The sequence below is a fragment of the Aulonocara stuartgranti genome, assembly GCF_965226115.1.
Source record: "Aulonocara stuartgranti genome assembly, chromosome: 6".
Taxonomy (NCBI): Eukaryota; Metazoa; Chordata; class Actinopteri; order Cichliformes; family Cichlidae; genus Aulonocara; species Aulonocara stuartgranti.
This window is the reverse complement of record NC_138944.1, coordinates 33,852,003-33,857,870: the sequence shown is the minus strand read 5'-3', so window position 1 is coordinate 33,857,870 and position 5,868 is coordinate 33,852,003. Positions and strand designations below refer to the sequence as shown.

The window sequence follows — 5,868 nt, the reverse complement described above, 5'->3', positions numbered from 1 at the left end:
CAATGTTTATCTAATCTAATGAAGATCAGTGAAAATACTGACATTAGTGACGTTAACCCTTGACTAAGAGTTTCTTAGTCAATTGTTAATGGGAAACACATTTCCACACCACCATCTTCTAAGCTGTGATGCTACATGTGCAGCAGCAAACGTCCAATTAGTACCGATCAGAAGGTTGGAGGTTCGATCGCTGCCTGATCTGATCTGTATCTCAAAGTATCCTTGGACACGATACTGAACCCCAAACTGCTCTTTCACGTGTCCATCAGAGTATGAATGTTAGATAGAAAGAACTTAGGTACAGAAAAGTGCTTGTATGAATGGGTGAATGAGGTGTATAAAGTACTTTGAGTGCTTGAGTAGAAAAGTGCTATTTAAGAACAAGGATGTGCAAGAATTTGCTAGACACGCTCTTCTTTTTCCAAAACTAAAAATGTTATTTCAAATTTGGCAGCCTGTGTGTCAAAGAGACTGAAGAGTAACTAAAGGGCAAAGTCCAGGAATACAGCCAAACTCAGGAGATCAGTTAGGAGCACAACTGAGCAAAGGTGATTCAAAAAAATGGAGAGAAACTCTGCCATGCAGTGCCATGCTGAGCAGACTGGTTTACAGCCACAAGAGAGACTCAGCGTTCACAGATCATAAAATCTTCAGGGAGCAAAGCTCTCAGAGAAGCTATAATGCAATCCACAGATAGAATACAGTCAATAAGCTCCAAGTGAAATGTTAAACAGTGCATGGATAGCTTTTTGTTCAGCTTTTTCTTCGTATCCTTTTTCCCCCTTTCTAAAGTCTCTTCAGAGGCTTTGCAATTTGTCAAACAGCAGCTGGTAAAAAGGCTTTTGCAGTGAGGCAGGGAGCCTGTTCAAACCAGATTATGCTTGATTTGATGACTGCAGAGAACTTGGGGCTGACAGCTCAGATTAGGATTGGTTCTCCCTTGAAAAGGCATTAGTGTGTTCTGTCATGGCAGGATTTCTGTTCAATGTGCAGGTAGATTGAAATCAAAGGGCACCAAAGACACACAAACCTGAGGGATCATTACGTGACACCCAAAGCATCTGAGCAGTCTTATTCCTTCATCTGTACCAAATTACTCAGATTCACAGACGTCGTGCACAGCAGACCTGCAATACAACGATGAATAACAGGAGTTACGCCTGCGTTTGACAGGTCAAAATGTCACAGGGAGCAGTTCAGTTAAGTTTCATTCCCCTCCAGAAATCACTTCATGCATGATTATCAGGAACCTTTGAGTAATGACAGCACTTAAGTGAGTGTTTCCTTACCATGTTCCACTTTGTCACCAAGTTTTAGGATGAGAACGTTTTTTTCTATTTCTGTTGTGTTTTATTCAACTTTTAATAAAACACATTCATCCGTCAATAGAAAAAACTTTTGCAGTTTCAGTATTCAGGGACACCATATTATCATTATCTTTAAAACTGCATTTGAAACTTAATGCTGAGTTTTTACTTTCTGCAGTTGAAGTTATCTAAAGAAACTGTGTGTGGGTGCAGCTGAAAAAACGTCTTTTGGCAAATAACACAGAAATTCTGAAATCCTCTACTGCTTATATCAAAGAGAATAAAAGAAACCAAAGCTAAACTCTAAAAGATTATTTATTTCAGCTTGTTTACAGTTATCCACACCTCACAGCTTTTTATGGGTTGATAGTTTTCCTGATCCAATCTGCATACTCAGGATCACAGAGGTCCATGAAGGCAGCCGGTGCTCTGCATACAAAGTCTGGATCTCCCACAAAAGAAGAGACCCCATAAATCCTGCCATTATGAACCACTCCTCCACCAGAGTCTCCCTGCAAGACAGAAATACAGTTTCCCAGGTTTATAAAATCTTTCTGTATTTTGAATGTTTAATAAATGCAGCTGTGAGCTGAGGGATCATGCAAACTCACTCGACATATATCTTTCCCAGGACTTTGTCCACAGAACCAGTGCTGATAGCTCCTGACTCGGTGGATCTCGGGGAATTTTTTCAGTAAAATATCATTGAGCTCTGTACAGCTGACAACCTCAGTCTCTGCACAGTGAAGAGAGGGTGATTCACCAGGTTCTAGAAAAAAGGGACAATTAGTTCAGCTTAAAGCACTTTTTTAAAAAATGATGCAGATTTGTATTTTATGCAGAAATGCAGCAGAAAGAAATAAAATGGTCTGAGCTCACAGGAAAAGCTTGTTTTTACTTTGAACACATTAGAAATGAAGAAAAATACAATTTCAGTACAAATATCTGCAACATCTCTTTACTAATAAAGTAACAGTTTGGATGGTTTGTTTTCTTTTTTCTTAATACAACAAATTTGTTAAAAATCATCTTACTTCTTTTCTCATTAGCTAGTCCAGTGGTGGCACCATAACCTGCGACCTCAACTCTGGAATGACACAAGAAGTGTTTGGACGCTTTTCTCTCCTTTTTTTTGTCAGTTACATACAAATACATATATTGATTGTTTTGCACGTTAACTTTGAAATGTTGCCCTGAGGCCTGTACTATGAAGCAGGATCTCATCTCTCCAGGTAACTTCAGAGTTCTATATGAAGGATTTTGACTTCTTACCAGAGAAAATTGTAAGAGTAACCCTGACCTGCTGTTATATTAGTTATGTCCTTTATAGAGTTTTAGTCACCACTTTATCATCACGCACCACACCTGGCTAGCATGCTTGCACTGTGCTTGCTCAACGCATTGGGAAACCATTCAAGCTCACTGCAGCACATGCTACTTCCTGTTTTAAAGGGCCTTGTAGCAGCCCTTGTTACATGCGTGGGCACGGAGCGTGAAGCAGAAAGCACAGCTTAAAAGAGAAGTTGATATACCCGGCGGCGTGACACTGACTGGTGTTTTACGTTTTCTCAAGCCAGCTAACACAAAGTAAGCCAAGCCTTGTTGAATTTTCTTTGTACTATATCCCTCTGGTTAAGTTCAAGTTTAGAGATCATTTGTCCAGAAAAGCAGCATCACCATTCCTGGAAGATCCCTTGAAACTTTCAACTTTAGACCCTCCTACTGTACTACATGGTCAGTGGGAGGGGCTAAAATTCTTCAATAGCATTTTTTCATAGACATTTTTCAGTTTGCAGCCTATGTTTAAATTCTGTTGTTATATTAAGTTTTATTTTCTCTTAAACTAATAAACAGCAGAAAGTTTGTAGCTGACAGAATAAAAGCTGAAACTGTCTTTCAAACATTAATTAAATGAAATACTTGATTAATGATCCATCAGATTCTCCTGTGTAATGATAGGCCGTGATGTCAGTCAGGATTTTTGCTGTCTTTCTTGCTTGTCTCCAAATGGGCTAGACTTTATTGATATAGATTTCATCCAGTCTTATTGAACAAAGCATCTGAAGTGCTTGCACATTCATATAGTGCTTTTACTACTAAGCTACCCTACAGCAATTTTACACACACACACACACACACACACACACACACACACACACACACACACACACACACACACACACACACACACACACACTGGTTTTTCTGCAGCAGCTGTTACCTTCAGTCTGTATTATGCATTTAAACCCTTCATATTTTTCTAATATTACAGTTTTATCTTCCTTTTTAAAACCTGCATTGCCAGTATAGTTTATCCACATCCGTTAAGATTGAAAGCCCTGGTTAACTTGATAACCAGGGCTTTGAATTGATAAGCAGCTTCCTGTGAGTACTTATCCTGATTCCCACTGTTGGGATAAGATAAAGGAAATATATTCTACATATGCTGAACTCACTTCACAGCACAGAGCTCAGGTCAAGAAGAAACTTTAAGAAAAAAAACTTCAAAGCAAGAAACTTTGAGCCACAGGAACATAAATGTATCATTTGAATCTAAAACTGAAGTTAGCACGACGTATCAGTATCTGTCAGAACACATGAACCTGAAGCAGAAACATCCACAACTCGCCTTTTAGGAGGTTCATCACAGTCAGGTAGTTTTATAGGTTGGATATCAGAGCTGCTAGTAGCTGCAGCAGCATGATGTCATGAACTCTGCCTGTGCTGGTGTCTTTGTCTGTATAGATCTCAGCTTCTGCTGTTATCTGCACTTCTTGTTCGGACCCCCTTGATGCACACTTAGATTTGCAAACATGGTCCTGCATGTGCACAGCAAACATAAAACATGATTACTGATGGTCACCATATTCTATTTCTCATCTTGTCTGAATGTATTTTACTTTTTACTGAATAGCAAAAACAAGTTTTAGTTGCTGCTCTGATCTCCTCACCCTCCTGGCTTCAGACGGTGAGCTGCAGTCAGAATCCAGCGGTCGCTGATCAAAGAGCCTCCACACAAGCTGGAAGGTCCATGTGGATAAACTGCTCTGAGCTGTACATGATACTGTCGCTCACATTCATCACCTCCAATGACTCTCTTTTGCAGAGCGACCTCTGTGTTCGCCGTCACACCTGAAAGAGGAATCCCCCGCCCACCAGGTCACTGCCAGTTTTTCTTTGTACCTGTAAAATATCTGCTCTCAGAAGTAAGGCAGAACCACGCAGTGAACACCAGAGCCATTAAATATAGATACTGTAGCTGAACACTCGCTGATACACAGAGAAAAGAGAAGAGGCACCACACATAGTGTTGCTGCCATTCACTCTCTAATGACTGCATTTCAGTTTGAATATTGGACACTGCATAGTCACATAGTGTCATTATGAAGCTTTATGAACTGCAAAGCTGCAAAGCTCCACACATTTATGCAAAGTTACTTATCGTCTCTTTTTGCTTTCATAAAGTGACAGAAGGGAAATGAAGGTAAAATGTTTCTATAGAGAAAGTGCTTCACAATAATAATCAATAAAAATAAATACAAACATTAAAAGACAATAATAATATCCACTACCTAAAATTAAGCGTGTACAAATAAGTAGAGCTGCTCTTTCAAATATTCAGACCGCAGAGATCAAATGTAATATTAGTGCATTCCATAGATTATCAGCCAACAGCCTTGAAGACACACTTAGTCTCTTTTAGTTTTCAGCCTAGAACGAGGAACCACCAGCAGGTTTCTGTCAGAAGACCTCAGTGACCTGCACCTTATAGATGGAAGCAAATGAAGTTTGATCTCAGCTTCATGCTCTTGTTCTGCTCGTGCTCTGATTTGAATTACATGTTCTACACACTTCACTGTATCTCACTGTCAGTTTGTCAATTTGTGACATTAATTCAGAGGAATATGGTGTAAACCAATGATTTATAAACCTAAAACAGGCCATGATCACTAACCAATGCTAACTTTGAGAAGCAATGCAGAACATATTGTGCCCTCTGTGTGGCTAATGGAGCTCTTAAGAGTAGAAGAGCAAAACAAAAGAAAAAAAAAACCTCGCTCACGAGTCTGCGACTGCGTGCTGACAGAGAGCGAGTGGGTTACCTCTGTGTGACTTCAAGCAGCAGAGGGTAAGGCTCTGACTGTGGTCTGCATATATGTGCCGAGCAGCAATTCAGAATACCCACCGTGCACAGTTTCTGTGAGGTTTGGCATAACTCGATGCATTGAATCATTTTTATATTATACAGACAGAATTATGCAGTAAGAACCAGCAGTTAAATATAGAAACCTTTGTTGAATACTCACTGATACACAGAGGCAAGAGAAGAGGCAGCAGACACAGTGTTCCTGCCATTCACCCTCTAACAACTGCCTTTCTGTCTGAATGGTGACCATTGTATAGTCACCAGTGTCATGATGAAGCCTTATCATGCTGCATGAAAAGCTGCAATACTCCACACATTGATGCAAAGTTACTCATCAGCAGTTTTTGCTTTTGCCTTTCATAAAGTGCTGGGAGGGAAATGAAGCTGAGAAATGAAACTTTGAGTATTGTGTAA

The 5,868-nt window shown here is 39.8% G+C and overlaps 1 pseudogene across 1 annotated transcript; it reads right to left on the bottom strand.

The window, feature by feature from the left end:
- Positions 1-1,604: 1,604 nt before the first annotated feature.
- Positions 1,605-5,663, bottom strand: LOC309708634 (kallikrein-8-like; annotated as a pseudogene). The gene is made up of 6 exons: positions 5,615-5,663; positions 4,259-4,439; positions 3,937-4,126; positions 2,342-2,394; positions 1,919-2,076; positions 1,605-1,819 (listed from the first exon to the last, which is right to left on the bottom strand). The product of its transcript is annotated as a kallikrein-8-like (transcript).
- Between the last annotated feature and the right edge of the window lie 205 nt (positions 5,664-5,868).